Genomic DNA, 16,465 nt, shown 5'->3' with positions numbered 1-16,465 from the left:
AGTTTGCTCGGGCTTGGTTTTGCCCGGTCGTCTTCCCCTGGACATTGAGATTTGGAGGCAAAGTAATTAAATAAGAGCAATAATGGGGACTGCTCTAGCTGTGCATTACATATTACTTTTACATACCCCAGGACATGTTGCCAAAATCTAGCAATTAACGGGCACTTCCAGAGACAATGGATAAGATCTGCATCCTGCAAGGAGCACTTTGGGCACCTCGGAGAATAATGCGAGGGAGGAGACTGATATTTAATATTGAAAGCATATTTTGCTCTATGTATTAATTTGAGGTGGGACTCTCTCCATGTTTCCCCTGGGATCAATTTATGTACAATTCTATAGCCTTCCAATATCTTTTCCTCTACGTTTTCCTCTGCTATATCCTTGCCCCATCTAGTCAGATTTTTCAATGCTTTCGGTGCTAAATTTATCTCTTGTAGTCTAGTATGAATCTCAGACAAGGATAATTGTTTTATATGTGGAGAGAGGAATTTATCAAAGGAATTTAGGGAGACTATGTTTGAAATATTTGTAAAATTACTCCTAATATATGAACGTAGTTGTCCGTAGTAGAGGAAGTGGTTTTTTGGAATGTTAAATTTAGATCTAATTTCCTGGAAAGACAGGAGTCTTCCCCCTCGCAAATCACAGATCTGTCCCAAACGCTCCACCCCCCTCTCTTGCCAATTCAAAAAACCTCCATGGGCTATGCTTGCTGGGAAACCAGGGTTACCCCACAAGGGCATATATTTTGAAATGTTTTGGGGAACGGAATATATTTTCCTTAGGGCTTTCCATGTCAGGATTGTATCTTTAATTACTCTGCTGTCCTTAAACCTCTGGGGAAGGAATTTCTGGGGAGTATGTAATAGACCTGCCAGTAACCATGGTTCAGTGAATGATGCTTCTAGGGAGTAATTAGAATATATGCTTGTTTTATTTAGCCAGTCTCTCACATATCTAGCCAGGCATGATAGATTATAACGACGTATATCAGGAATTGCTAGGCCCCCCCATTCTTTGGGTAGGATCAGTTTGGAAATGGATATCCTTGCTTTCTTATTTCTCCACAAGAATTTAGAGAATGCTCTATTTAAATCCTGAATATCTGAATGTTTCAAGAGGAGGGGATAGTCTGGAGGGGATATAACAGCCTACCAAAACTGACTGATTTAATTAAGGCGGCCCTGCCCATTAGGTTTATTGGTAAATTTTCCCATCTTGACAGTTGGAGTTTTAGGTCGGCAATTAAGGGGGTATAGTTTAGAGAGTACAGGAGAGCAGGGTTTTTATGAATTTTTATCCCTAAATAATTAATCACTGAGCGAACCTTCACTGGCAGATGCGATAATTTGTGCGTTGGGGCAAGGGTCGATAGGTACATTAATTCGCACTTTGACACATTGACTTTAAAGCCACTCTGGGTACCCACTTCCTCAATCAGTCTTAAGGCCTGTTCTAGATGGGATTCCGGGTCTCTCAAAAATAATAAAATGTCGTCGGCAAACATGGCTTGAGAAACTATTGAGTTTCCAATCTCCATTCCCGGGATTGACTTGTCTAGTGCTCTGGTCAGGGGCTCCAAGGCTAAATTAAACAGCAAAGGGGACAAGGGGCAACCCTGCCTTGTGCCTTTCTCCAGGTGAAAAGTCGCTGACAAGAAACCTGGTATATATATGCGGGCGCATGGATCTATGTGCATAGCATCGATCAAGTTCTTAATAGTGCCTGTTATATTCATTTTGTCCAAGACCCCATCTAGCCAAGACCAGCTAACATTATCGAAGGCCTTTTCGGCATCGATCATTAGTAATGCATAATTTCTACAAGATTTAGGGTAAGACTTGACATAGTCTTGAGTCAGTAGTACTTTACGTATGTTAGATACAGCCGATCGCTGTCGAACGAAGCCCACCTGGTTTGGACTAATCAATTTAGGTAAGAGATCTGCCAGGCGGTTTGCCATTATCTTTGAGAGCAGTTTTAGGTCTTGGTTGATCAACGAGATAGGGCGATAGGATCCTGGATCCAGTGGATCTTTTCCTGGCTTTGGGAGCAACTTGATATATGCCATATTCGCAGATTGGGGGTACCGTCCTTCTTTTAAAATTTTATTAAATAACAGGACTAGATAGGGTGCTAACTCCTGTTTTAATATTTTGTAAAATTCAGGGGTAAGACCGTCTGGGCCCGGGGCCTTCTTATTTGAAAGCTGTTTGATTGTGGATATCACCTCCGTAAGGGTGACTGGCGAGTTTAGTTCCTCTAACTCATTTTCTGATAATGAGGGCAAGGAGACCCGGTCAAGCCATGAGAGCCCTGAGGTGGTTTCGCTGGAGACGTGGGATTTTTTGTATAGTTTCTGGTAGAATTCACAGAAAATTGAGCTAATAGTCTTGGGATCACTGCTCACTTGGCCGGAACTAGAGCGGAGACTAGTGACTACTGTCATCATATGGGGGGGGGGGGTTTGACATTCTTGACAGTAGAGATCCCATTTTATTGCTAAATTTATAAAAATAAAGGTCTCTGTAGGACTTCAAATATCTTTCTCTAAGCTTAAAATTAGTATCTGAGGTCTTTTTTGCTGTCAGCCATTTCAGCCGCGTCTCTGGGGATGGATTAATGAGAAATGCCTTATGTGCGGAGCGTAGTTCCTCCATTGATGACATGTATGCCTCATGGGATTTTTTTTTGTTTCCCGCTACATAGCTAATTATCCTCCCCCGTATTGTGGGCTTAGCTGCTTCCCAGAACAAAAAAATATCTTTTATATGTGTGATATTATTATCCTTATACTCCCACCACCACTGTAATAGGAGTTGGGTGAATCCCTCATCCTCGTAGAGGTAAGAGGGAAATCGCCAGATGATGTCAGAGCCTTTGGGAACTACCGGGGAAAATAGCAGCTGTATCGGCGAGTGATCTGAAATCACTAGATCTAGAATATCCGCAGAAAGTACCTGGGCCATGACTGGGGGTGATACCATGAGATAGTCTAGGCGGGACCAGATATCGTGAGGAGCAGAGTAGAATGTGTGTTCCTCCCCATCCGGATGTAATGATCTCCAACTATCACACAAAGATGTGGAAGCTAAATACTCATTGAGTGTTTGCGATTTGGAGACTGTAAGACTGCTAGGTGGTGTTCTTTTGGACCGGTCTTCACTTGTGTTGCAGATAGCATTAAAGTCGCCCCCCTGTATTATTTTGGTATTGCCCTGCAGGAGAATTTCAGATGTTATTTCTGTGAAAAAAGATTTATCTTCTTCATTTGGTGCATACACATTGAATATTACCAATTCTTCCCCTGCTAGGCGCAATCTGATCCATGACCACCTCCCCCTCGCATCCTTCTTGCTTTCTACAACTTCTCCCTGGAGTGATTTGTGGAGTAATATGAGGACCCCCGATTTACGGCCCTGCGAGGGTGAACCAAAGACTCGTCCCACCCATGATTTTCGCATAAAATTAAACTGCTCAGTAGTTAGGTGGCTTTCCTGAATCAAAGCTATATCGGTTTTTAGTTTTTTTAAGTGGCGTAATACAATCGAGCGTTTCCCAGGTGATCTAACTACTTCCTGCTTTTATGGAAGCAGACATAATTTTAACATCCTGTGCTTTCAAATGAGCTTAGATGTTGTGGCAGTCAGGTGACACAGTGTAGAGATAAATTACAACTTGTGAATAGACACAGAGGAGGGGGAATTAGACAGGCTCTCTAAATACATACATGGTACATTTCTCTGTTTTCCTTCTGTCCTGTGCAAGAGTTCAAAAGTTTAAAGCATCTGAATAACATTTAATTATATTTGCTGAAAAATCCATACATGGTACATTTCTCTGTTTTCCTTCTGTCCTGTGCAAGAGTTCAAGAGTTTAAAGCATCTGAATAACATTTAATTATATTTGCTGAAAAATCTATGCATCTCTTTTGAATGTTGAATGTACATATGGAACATATGGTGGTGTGCTCTAACATATTGACAGTATACAAGAACAAAGTCTGAAGAAGGTTTATTAGCAGAAAGCTTACTCTTTTTCTTTTAAGCCAATAAATGGTATCATCCTGATTCAAAACTCTCTGCTTTTGCTGATGGCTAAGAGGGTACTATGCTCTACTGCTACAGGAAAGTAGAAGGATGCCAAACCATACACACTAGCATAGAGGTAGTAACAGCTCAGGTGTCCTTTAAAGTGACAGTTTAGCAATGAAAGGGAAGCAAACAGCATTTTTATTCAAGCAGTTCTCATAGATGGTAGGAGCTGAAGGACAGAAAATGAGCCAGGAAAGAGTTAACTGAAGCAGACGAGATCACTGCTAGTCTGCTAGCTAGGGGAAAAAAGAGAAACATAAATTAGGGTTAGATACAGTAATTAATGACTGCTGGGGTCAGTGTCAAAGCTGTAAAAGAGGTAAAAGAGGTGAAAGAGGTGAAGATTAGAAACTAGCAAAGCTCGCTGATGTTTGTGAATGCCTGCATTAAAAAATTCAGCGGAGCTTAGTTCTATCTGCTTTGTAATGTAAATCTCTGGTATTTCTCACATCGATCTGTATGTCCATCATACAGATTATCAGGTGACAGTTATGACTGATCCTGATTGTTATAACACACCAGGAAATGTGAGAGAGAGAAGCAGGGATTGGGGGAACTCTGAAATTCAGCTATTAGTGCAGAGCAGGGCGCTGGCTGGCTGCACTGCGGGACCAGAAGAGATTATTTACTTTGACATATGACCTCTTCTCTCTCCAAGTCATGCCACCCTTCTTATCTTATCTGATTTTATCGCCCTAGGCCGTGGCATTTTCTGGCCTTCCCAGAAATCCGGCCCTGCTACAGTGTGACCCTCACTGATAAGAAATTCCCCTTTTTTATCTCTTTCTTGCTCTCAGAAGCCATTTTCTGGTAGCTTATAGTTGGAATTTCTTATCAGTGAGTGTCACACTGTAGTCACTTCCTGTCTGAGTCAGGACTGAGTCAGCCACTTACATACCTGATATTTATCTCTTTCAGGCAGAGAAAGAAAAAAAGGAACACAGCATACTTATTTGTGTGCTAGGCACTGTATATACACGTCTATCTCATCATGTCACACGTCACTTTGGGTATCCTTTAAAACAGAAGGAAATAATTCAGCTATAAGTGAACATTTGTGGTTACCCATAATGCACCACTACGGAATATGCAAATGATCTATTTTAGCCCCTGTAAGCCAAACAAGCATCCAGAACCGCTGGTGTATAGCAAGCCTATAGCTTTAAATATTACACAGCCACACCAACCTCACATGTAGGCAGCCTGATTCTGGATTTTGGCCATCATGAGAACATGGTGGGGATTGATATGGCTGTATGGTATAGTGCTTGGACCAGTACAACAGAGTAATCAACTAGCTCAGGGTGACCCAAACAACTAGGAATGTATAGGGGGATAAGAGAGACCGAACAGCCCTCCTACTAATAAGCAATGGTTGGTGAAATTTGCCTTCTTAAAACTGAAGGAAATTTGCAATAATTCAGCTATAAGTTAAAGAGAACCCAAGGTGGGTTTGAAGAATGTTATCTGCATACAGAGGCTGGATCTGCCTATACAGCCCAGCCTCTGTTGCTATCCCAAACCCCCCTAAGGTCCCCCTGCACTCTGCAATCCCTCATAAATCACAGCAACGCTGCTGACAAACAGCTTGTCAGAGCTGGCTGTGTTTATCTCTATAGTGTCAGTCTGCTGCTCTCCCCGCCTCCTGCAGAACTCCGGTCCCCGCCTGCATCCCTTCCCTCCCTGCTGATTGGAGGGAAGGGATGGGGGCAGGGACCGGAGCTATGCAGGAGGCGGGGGAGCAGCCGAGACTGACACTACAGATGTAAACACAGCCTCACAGCACGGCTGTGATTTATGGGGGATTTCAGAGTGCAGGGGGACCTTAGGGGGGTGGGGATAGCAACAGAGGCTGGGCTGTAAAGGCAGATCCAGCCTCTGTATGCAGATAACATTCTTTAAACACACCTCGGGTTCTCTTTAACATTTGTGGTTACCCATAATGCACCACTACTCAGTGGTGGCTCCAGGATTTTTTTTTAGGGGGTGCTATGCAGGTGCTGGACCAATTTCCTGGGTAGCTGAAGGCCCAAAAAATGGGTGTGGCTACAAGCCGTGGCAGAAAAAAAATTGGGCGTGGTCATGACCGGATGAGGGCGGGGCTAACTAATTTAAAGTGAAGAGTGATATGGAGGCCGCCATATTTATTTCCTTTTAAACAATTCTAGTTGCCTGGCAGCCCTGCTGATCTATTTGGCTGCAGTAGTGAACTGAATTACACCAGAAACAAGCATGCAGCTAATCTTGTCAGTTCTGACAATATTGTCAGAAACCCCTGACCTGCTGCATGCTTGTTCAGGGTCTATGGTTGAAAGAATTAGAGGCAGAGGACCAACACGGCAGCCAGGCAGCTAGTATTACTTAAAAGGAGATAAATATGGCAGCCTCAATATTATTCTCATCTCGGGTTCCCTTTAAAAGTGCAACGCAAAGACAGAGGGCCCAAGTTTTGGTGACCCTTTCCCGAGAAAATTCACATAATTGTGCAGGTTTTCTCAAGAAAATACACGTAATGTGAGCAGATTTGCACAAAAAACACGTTCAATAATTTGGCAGATCTGACCCCAATATGGACAATCGTTGGCAGATCTGACCCCAATATGCACAATCGGTAGCAGATCTGACCTCAATATGGACAATCGTTAGCAGATCTGACCCCAATATGGACAATCGTTGGCAGATCTGACCCCAATATGCACAATCGTTGGCAGATCTGACCCCAATATGCAAAATCGTTGGCAGATCTGACCCAAATATGCACAATCGTTGGCAGATCTGACCCCAATATGCACAATTGTTGGCAGATCTGACCCCAATATGCACAATCGTTGGCAGATCTGACCCCAATATGCACAATCGTTGGCAGATCTGACCCCAATATGCACAATTGTTGGCAGATCTGACCCCAATATGCACAATCGTTAGCGGATATGACCCCAATATGCACAATCGTTAGCAGATATGACCCCAATATGCACAATCGTTAGTGGATATGACCCCAATATGCACAATCGTTAGCGGACATGACCCCAATATGCACAATCGTTATCGGCTATGACCCCAATATGCACAATCGTTAGCAGATATGACCCCAATATGCACAATCGTTAGCAGATATGACCCCAATATGCACAATCCTCAGCAGATCTGACCACAATATGCACAATCCTCAGCAGATCTGACCACAATATGCACAATCCTCAGCAGTTCTGACCACAATATGCACAATCCTCAGCAGTTCTGACCACAATATGCACAATCCTCAGCATATCTGACCACAATATGCATGTAACGATTGGTGTCAGCACGCAGAGAGAATCTGATTATTGGTGATCTGCAGTATCACCAAGAATGCAGATATATACCTGATTATTGATCTGCAGAATCACCGACAATACAGATATATTGCTAACCTCTGGACACCTAAGGTATGTGAGTGTTTGGTGTAACAGTAATACTTTGAGTAGTGCACCTGCTGAGCAGGTGATCATAAGCAGTAAGGGAATACTGCTCTGAAGAACACAGAGCCTTCCAGCAGCCTGAAGCTTCCCCAGGGGTGGAGTCAGGCTGAAGGTCGGAGGGATCAGAAGATGAGTGACACCTGAAGGTGGATGTCACTATCTGATCTGGAGACTATCTCTTAATGGGAGAGATAGCTCTCGAGGTCGGGCAAGCCAGGCCGGCAACACATGGTCAGATAAAGTACATAGACAGAAGGCTGATTCGGTATCCAAGGCTAGAAGGGTTTGGCAACAGAGTATCAGATATGCGAGGTACCGAATCAGATGACAGAGGAGAAAAGCAATAAGTCATAACAGATATCAAACAATGCCTAGTCTGGGTGTGAGGTCCTTGGTCTCTACACCCCGGAACTAGTCTGAAGTATAACAGAATGATTTGCACAAGTTCCCTAGACTTAGGTGCGAGGTCCGTGGTCTCAGCACCCTGGAACTAGTCTGGAGTATAACATAGATTACAGTACAGTTCCCAAATCTTGGGTGCGAGGTCCGTGGTCTCAGCACCCTGGAACTAGTCTGGAGTATAACACAGATGACAATACAGTTCCCTAATCTCGGGTGCGAGGTCCGTGGTCTCAGCACCCTGGAACTAGTCTGGAGTATAACACAGATGACAATACAGTTCCCTAATCTTGGGTGCGAGGTCCGTGGTCTCAGCACCCTGGAACTAGTCTGGAGTATAAACAGAATAATAATACAAAGTTTCTGGCTCAGTGTGAATTCCCAGGCCCTCCTGGTTCAAACACTCTGTGGGATCTGACTAAGGTCTGAGTGCTTCCACGTAGTGATCGCAACGGCAGACAACTTGAGACTGGCCAGCAGCAAGTGTATATGGAGCAGTGCTCTCCAGCACCACCCCTAAATGATCAACCAATAGAATCTTGCCCTGGCGTCAGCTAATCATCGCGATCAGCTGACCTTCTCCTGTTAGCATAAGAGTTCTGCCTGTTCCTAAGCCTGTGTGCAGTAACAGACACAGCCACACCAGACCCACGCTGCTCCGCACAAACCGCCGCACTGGACGCGGAATCAGCCGCCTTACTGCTGTCACAAGCGGCGGCTCTTCCTCGTTCTGCCCTGCCACCAGACCTGTCCCGACCTACTCCCATGATCCTCTTCCTTCCCGACGTCACGTGACTTCCTGCCTGCATGCTGAGAGCAGGGCTATGGGAAAATGGCCGCCCTGCACTGCCGACTCCAAGTTTGCAGAGCAGGGCTTTCGGAAGCCATCTTACCGTAGCCCTGCTCTGCTGCTTCAAGCTGCCGCTGTGAACTGACTCGGCGTCTCTTAGACGCCTGAAGTCAGTTCACGCCAGGGGGTGCTTTGGGGGTGCTTGGACAATTCTAGGGGGTGCTTGAGCACCCAAAAGCACCCCCCTGGTGCCGCCCCTGCCACTACTGAATATGCAAATTATCTCTTTTCACCCCATATGCATTCTTTTCACAAACTATATAAACTGTGTTAAAAATAAGAGGAATACAATTCATTCATAAAGCATTCCCGCGTGCGGTAATGCTGAAAACAGCTGACTTTACCGACCACTTACCAAAATGTCCAAAGCTGTTACCGCATGAAAAGCTGACATTCCTGAGCAGAGCGATAAATCACCGCCTTGTGCGGTGATTATCTTAACACGTCACTAAAATTCAATTCACAAATATTAGAGCAGGCGGTATCAGGACGGAGAATACCGCTCCCTTGTAGAGAGGCGGCGAACTGTTCGTCCGGCGAACATCTCTGGAGCTCTTACTACTTTTGGGTCGCACTGACCCGGAGTAGTACGCCTGCGCTGCCCGGCGGAGCGCGTCCTAGATTGCGCTCCTGTTGCCGGGCACTCTCTGCGCATGAGGGTGACATCGTTCATGACATCACGCACACGCGCAGAAAGTGCCCGGCAACAGAAACGCCATCTAGGACGCACTCAGCCGGGCAACGCAGGCGTACTACTCCGGGTCAGTGCGACCCGGAAGTAGTATGAGCCCCAGGGATTTGGAGATGTTTGCCAGCGAACGGTTCGGGAACATCTCTACTCCCTTGGAAGAGGCGATAAGCATGCGGATAACAGCTAAGTTAAAGGAGACATACCTCCCAGGCAGCAGCAGTAAGAGCAGAACAAAAAAAGGCATCCCAGAATACCCAGGTTGTGTTTTTTAACCTCTTGGTATTTCACATCAGAAAGCCTGCATGTGTAACATTTCTTGAAGTTCTTCTAAGCTGTGGCAATTAAATAGATTGTTTAGAAAGACTAATAGACAGATTCAGCGCAGATTCAGGGAAAACAGAGGCAATTTTAAAAAAATGCACATCTAAAGGGAAGCTGGGGCTGCCCCTCTTATTGTAAGTAGAGATGTCCCGAACGGTTCGCCGGCGAACGGCTCCAGGCGAACTTTGGGTGGTTTTTTCCCCGGAAGTTCGATTCGCCCCATAATGCTCTATTGAGCAGAACTTTGACCGTCTACATCACAGTCAGCAGGCACATTGTTGCCAATCAGACTGCACTCACTCCTAGAGCCCCACCCCCACTTTTAAAAGGCGAGGTCCTTGTGCCGTTTTACTCACTGGTCTGCCTACACTAATTAGTTAAGGGACAGCTGCTGACAGACTCTGCTAGGGAGAGTTTAGTTAGGCTCTTATAGGCTTGTTCCTAGCTAATTGTTGTTCCTTATATTACTTCCTCCCTTCTCCCTTCCTCCCTCCTCCCTTCCTCCCTCACTCCCTCCTTTCGGAGGGAGGAGGGTCTCATCTTCCAGGGAATTGTAGAATTTCAAAAGCCAGCTTATATACCTTGGCCGGGAATTGAACCCAGGTCTTGGCCGGGAATTGAACCATGCTAGGCTGGTTTCAGAATGTAGTGTTGGTGGTGGTAAAGAGAGCTATCTACCACGCACTCAGACCTGGGTTCAATTCCCAGCCAAGGTATGTAAGCTGGCTTTTGAAAGCCTACAAATCTTTAAGCAGGCTCATTTTTCTCTAGGAAATATCATAATGGTACATGCTAGGCTGCCTTCAGCATGTAGTGTTGGTGGTGGTATAGCGGTTAAGAGAGCTATCTACCAAGCACTCAGACCTGGGTTCAATTCCTGGCCAAAACCTGGGTTCAATTCCCGGCCAAGGTATATAAGCTGGCTTTTGAAATTCTACAATTCCCTGGAAGAGGAGACCCTCCTCCCTCCGGGAGGTGGGACTGAGGGAGGAAGGGAGGGAGTGAGGGAGGAAGGGAGGGAAGGAGAAAGGGAGGAGGGAGGAGGGAGAGAGGGATACACTGCCTGTTGTTGTAAAGCAGGGTAGGCCTGTAATTGAACATTGAATGAGATTTGTAACCTTAAAATAGGGCTTTATGTGAAATCTAGATTTTTGCCTGGGACTTTTGATGCGTATTTCACTCAATCATGTCGTCCTCCAGGTATTAGATCCATTGAAACATGTTTTCTATCATTTTTCTAGCCGGTAGAAATTTTTCTACATTTTTAAGTTCGCCTCCCCATTGAAGTCTATTGCGGTTCGCGAAAGTTTGCGAACTGAAAATCGGAGGTTCGCGACATCACTAATTGTAAGGCTGTCTCTGGAGGAGAAAATGTATCAACTCAGCCAGCTTCTCATGTTTCCGCCAGCCTAGCGCCAGCCTAGTTTGGGAAATCACCGCACTGCTATCGCACCCGTAAACATTTGTATGAATGAGCACACAAGTCTAAAATACCGAATGCGGTATTTTCCCGCCTGGATTTTTTTTACCGAATGCACTTTTATGAGTGATAGCCATTGTGTGTGGTTTTTTTTTTTTTTTTACTTTCTAGAGTTTAGAACATCAGAACGGGCCATCCTTGCACACTCTATTTTAATCCACATTTTTGAAGGGAAAGGCTGACCTTTTACCATCTCTGGATACTGTGTCTGACTGTCGGGAAAAGTTCATCCAATAACTACACATCACTCTCACCATGCCTTTCTACTCTACTAGCAGTCATAGCTGCTGACAAACTTAAGGGGTCCATACACCTAACGATTTTCCTGCCAATATACAGCCGATTCGATCACAGTGATCGAATCAGCTGTGAAATCGCTGCGCACACCACTGACAGAACGATCGATTTCCGTCCGAAATCGATTGTTCTTGTTAATCCGTCCATGCGGAAGATTTTTCTCGATCGCCGGCAGGTCGGGAGTGCGTCGATAGCGGCGTTAGAATGCCCGACGACAGACGCAATACAGCGGGTATACATTACCTGTTCCGCCAGCGCGACTCCCCTGGTCCCCGCTGTCTTCTTTCCGCGCTGGGTTCCGGACCACTGCAGCTACACAGAACTTCCTGTCCCGGCAGGAAGTTTAAACAGTAGAGCGCCCTCTACTGTTTAAACTTCCCCTGGACAGGAAGTTCAGTAGCTGCAGGAACGGTCCAGAGCCCGGAGCGGAGAAGACAGCGGGGACCAGGGGAGTCGCGCCGGCTGAACAGGTAATGTATGCAGGAGGGGGCGGCAGCAGCGGCAGCTCCACAGATTGTGATCGGTTTCAGGCTGAAATCGATTCACAATCTGTTTGCAGTAAAGGTGGCCATACGATCCCTCTCTGATCAGATTCGATCAGAGAGGGATCTATCTGTTGGTCGAATCTGATGGCAAATCGACCAGTGTATGGCCACCTTAACACTGCCATATGATACTTTAGTGAAACCATTCTAGATAACAGACAAAGGTTTAATCAATCACCAAACAGGCATGATCAAGAGAAACCGATCAGGTCATCACGTTTGCTGCTGCTACTACTAAAGGAAATCATAAGGAGAACTAACAAAAAATACATTCATTAGAAAAGAGTACTAAGAATGGTACGTAAGAATAGTCTATTTTGGCTTTAAAGGACACATCCGAGCTGTATCAAAAAAAACCAAAAATCTACTTAGGCGAAGCTTCCTCCAGCCCCTTGCAGACGTCCTGTGCCTTGCCGCAGCTCCGCTCCCTGCTGGTGGCCCGTAGTCCCCTCTGGCACGAGATGCCTACTCTGCCTGAGCGAGCGGCTGACGTCATCCGGACTGTACTGCACAGGCGCAGTAGTTCTGTGCCTGCGCAGTACAGCCCGGATGAAGTCAGAGCAACTCCTAGAGCCGCTCACTGAGGCTTAGTAGATGCCGACCTGGCGAGGTCAACACCTGCACTGAAGGGCATCGGAGGGCATCGGAAGCTGCAGCAAGGGCACAGGACGGCTACTAGGGGCTGGAGGAAGCCCCGGGTGAGTAGATTTTTGTATTTTTTTCTCCTCAGACCTTCTCTTTAAGCAGCAATTTTGCAAAAAGCCCTGAATGCAGCTTGTGCTCTGGACCTCCTCAGACAGCCCAATGATAGTAATGGTCTAAAATAAAAGGAGGGTCTAGCAAGCCTCTGGAAGATCCACAGGCTTCCTACTACTTAAAGTGAACGCGAGGTGAAAATAAACTGATGAGATAAACAATTGTATTTATCCTCCTACTCCTAAAAATGACATTTTGTTTAGATATCCCATGATTTATTTTATATTTAAACATTTACAAAGTAGATTGAATGTTTTGTTGTCCCTGCTCAGTGGCAGCCTATTAAGTGCCCCTAAATGAAAATACATGAACTATTGACCTTTTTCTATCTCCCTCTGCTCTCAGAAGTTGTATTCTGCCAGGAAAACCTTTATGGCTCTAATTCGCTTATTAGTGATGTTTACTATATTCCCGACAAGGTACCGACAAGACAGAAGCTGTAACTTCCATGCCTAAACATTAACTCTTTCAGGCAGCAAAATAAAACAAGTAAAAAAGCCTGGTTATTAATATGTTTTGTACTGCACATACACGTTTATCTCATCATGTCACATTGCCTCGGGTACACTTTAAGACCTCAGTTGCACCTCAGGTTTTTCATCTACCTGCTCACTTTGCCCAGTTGGATTAAGTCTCCCCCAGTGTGATGTCATGTCTGGTGGTTTTAGATCATTTACCTAAGGGGAAGAATTGTGTATGGACTCAAGTGATCTTTATGTAAGTGGTTGGCAGGGCATGCATTTACTTTTACCTAGTTTCTTTATTTAGTAGTCAGCACTGTTGGTCTTTTCCTTTAAGTCTATTTTTTGTCCTAGTTTGGAAGTGGCACCTGACGTTTGGGGCACTGAGCTAGTTGTAAGCTGAGTGCAGTATTCAGATGTATTTGCTGATGTGGTGGCTGGATAGTGTACTGGTTAAGGGCTCTGCCTTTGACATGGGAGACCAGGGTTCGAATCCTGGCTAGGTCAAGTACCTATTCAGTAAGGAGTTCAAGTCAAGACTCCCTAACACTGCAGGGTGGCCTCCTGAGCGCGTCCCAGTGGCTGCAGCTCTTGAGCGCTTTGAGTCCGAAAGGAGAAAAGCGCTATACAAGTGTTCGGATTATTATTATCGGATTATTATGTGAATATATTTTGTGGCACTTATTGCACCCCTGACAAAGCCCTGTTTATTGGAGGCAACATGTTGGGTTGACAGTTTCAGAAACAATAAAGATGTCCCAACGCTGCAACTCAGTAATTTCAGTACCAGGGAGTCAACCAGTCAAATCCCTCGTCCACCATAGGGTAAGAACAGTAAGAATGGGTCTCTACCTGGATTTAAGGCCACCTGACCAGTTTATTGCAAATATCACAGTGCTGTGATATTTGCAATAAACTGGCCAGGTGGCCCTAAATCCAAGTAGAGACCCAGCCTTTCTGTTCTTGGGTTGACAGTTTTAGTCATACTGGTCTCTTTTATCCCCCTGTACATTCCTAGTGGTTTGGGTCACCCCGAGCTGGTCCAAGCCCTATCCCATATAGCCATATCAATCCCTGCCATGAACTGATGAGGGCCAAAAGCCCGAAACAGGCTGTCTATATGTGGGATTGTTGTGGCTGTGTATTATTTAAAGCTGTAGGCTTGCTATACACCAGCGGTGCTTACAGGGGCGAAAAGGGATAATTTGCATATTTAGTAGTGGTGCGTTGTGGGTAACCACAAATGTTCACTCATAGCTCAATTATTGCAAATTTCCTTCTGCTTTAAGAAGGCAAATTTCACCAAGCATAGTTTATTAGTAGGAGGGGTTTTCAGTCTCTTTTATCCCCATATACATTCCTAGAGGATTGGGTCACCCCAAGCTGCTTGGTTACTCAGTCATACTCTACAAACTTTTTGGTTGGTATTGCAACTTATGTGAAATAATTAATTATTTAAAATTGCAATTAGCTACTTATGTGAGAAGGAACATATTATATATTTTCTAGATTATCAGACTTGATTTCCTCCTCCTAATCTCTTTTCTGTACCCCTCCCCTCTCCTCCATCTCTAATGTAATTGATTTATCTCAGCAATTCAATATACTTCACAGAGGGACTGGCTCCACATGTCCAGATAGAGCAGTGGGGTAACAATACTTTTAGGATATCTCATTGCACAGGACCACCCAGGCTTTGCACTTTCTTACCGAGTTTTATACGATTTAATCTTGCATGATTTTCAGTACACTAACTTTGTATTTGTATAATAGAGGGTGTTTGGTGCCACCTGGTGACCAAAAGCTGGTACACATACATTTTGCTCAGCAAATTACAATATATCATCTTCTTCTCTTCAAACTCCTGAAACTTGACCTAATGTGAATGTTTCTTTAATACGGCCAGAAAAACATTTCACCTTGCAGTTAGACAACATCTGTGTATGTTAATGATGTAGTTGCAATCCAGTTTTTCTTTTGCAGTTCAAGGGAACCTTGTAACGATCGGTGTAACACAGAGAGGGTCTGATTACCGGTGAACTGCAGTATCACCGAGAATATAGAATATACCCGACTATTGGTGATCTGCAGTATCACCGATAATCAGATATATCTACTAACCTCTGGACACCAGATAGAACAAGTGAATGTAATAACTGAGTGTTAGATGCAACAGTATACTTTGAGTACTTCTCCAGAAGTATGTTCCTTCCTCTGGCCTAGACTCTCCAGGAGGGAGGAGCTTGGCTGAGGGGACGAAGGACAGAGCGTGAGTGACACCCGAGAAATAGGGTGTCACTAACAGGTCTCGGAACTGCCTTTAACAGTAAGGCCAGTTCTCGAGGTCGGCAAGCCAGGTAGTTAACACACAGACAGATAAGGTACAGATTCAGGAGGCAGATACGGAATCCAATAAATAGGCAGGGTTTGGCAACGGAGTATCAGATAAGCACAGTACAGAATCAGGAGGCAAATACAGAGTCCAGGAACGAGCAGAGTTTGGCAACAGGATATCAGAAATAGCAAGGTACAAGATCAGAGTTCAGAGGAATAGTCAGGCAGGCAGAAGGTCATAACAAATAATACAATTCAAAGGTCCTAATGTTAAGGTGTGAACGCCTTGATGTCAACACCTTTGGAAACTATGCTGGAACACAGCAGACGCGGAAACAGCCGCCTCACTCTGAGCCCTTGCGGCGGCTTTTCCGCGTTTCCTCACAGTATCCCCCCTCCCTGAGGAGTGGACTCCGGACAGCTCCTATCAGGCTTCTCAGGATGCAACGCGTGGAACTCCCTTCTTAATTTGTCAGCATGCATGCGACATTCAGGTACCCATGATCTCTCCTAAATACCATACCCTTTCCAATGAACCAGATATTGTGCTGAGTTCTGAACTATGCGAGAGTCTAAAATCTTCTCTACTTCGTACTCAGGTTGGTCATCTATCATCACAGGAGGAGGAGGAGTGGGACCCACATGAACTGCTGGTTTAAGCAGGGACACGTGAAAGGATCTCACGCCGCGCATACTGGCAGGGAGGTCAATGGCATAAGTGACATAGTTGATCTTTCTAGTTACTGGGAATGGACCCACATACCTGGGCCCCA

This window comes from Hyperolius riggenbachi, chromosome 2 (assembly GCF_040937935.1).
Source record: "Hyperolius riggenbachi isolate aHypRig1 chromosome 2, aHypRig1.pri, whole genome shotgun sequence".
In the NCBI taxonomy this organism is placed as follows: Eukaryota; Metazoa; Chordata; class Amphibia; order Anura; family Hyperoliidae; genus Hyperolius; species Hyperolius riggenbachi.
The sequence above is the reverse complement of the archived record's forward strand: the minus strand, read 5'-3'. Positions refer to the sequence as shown.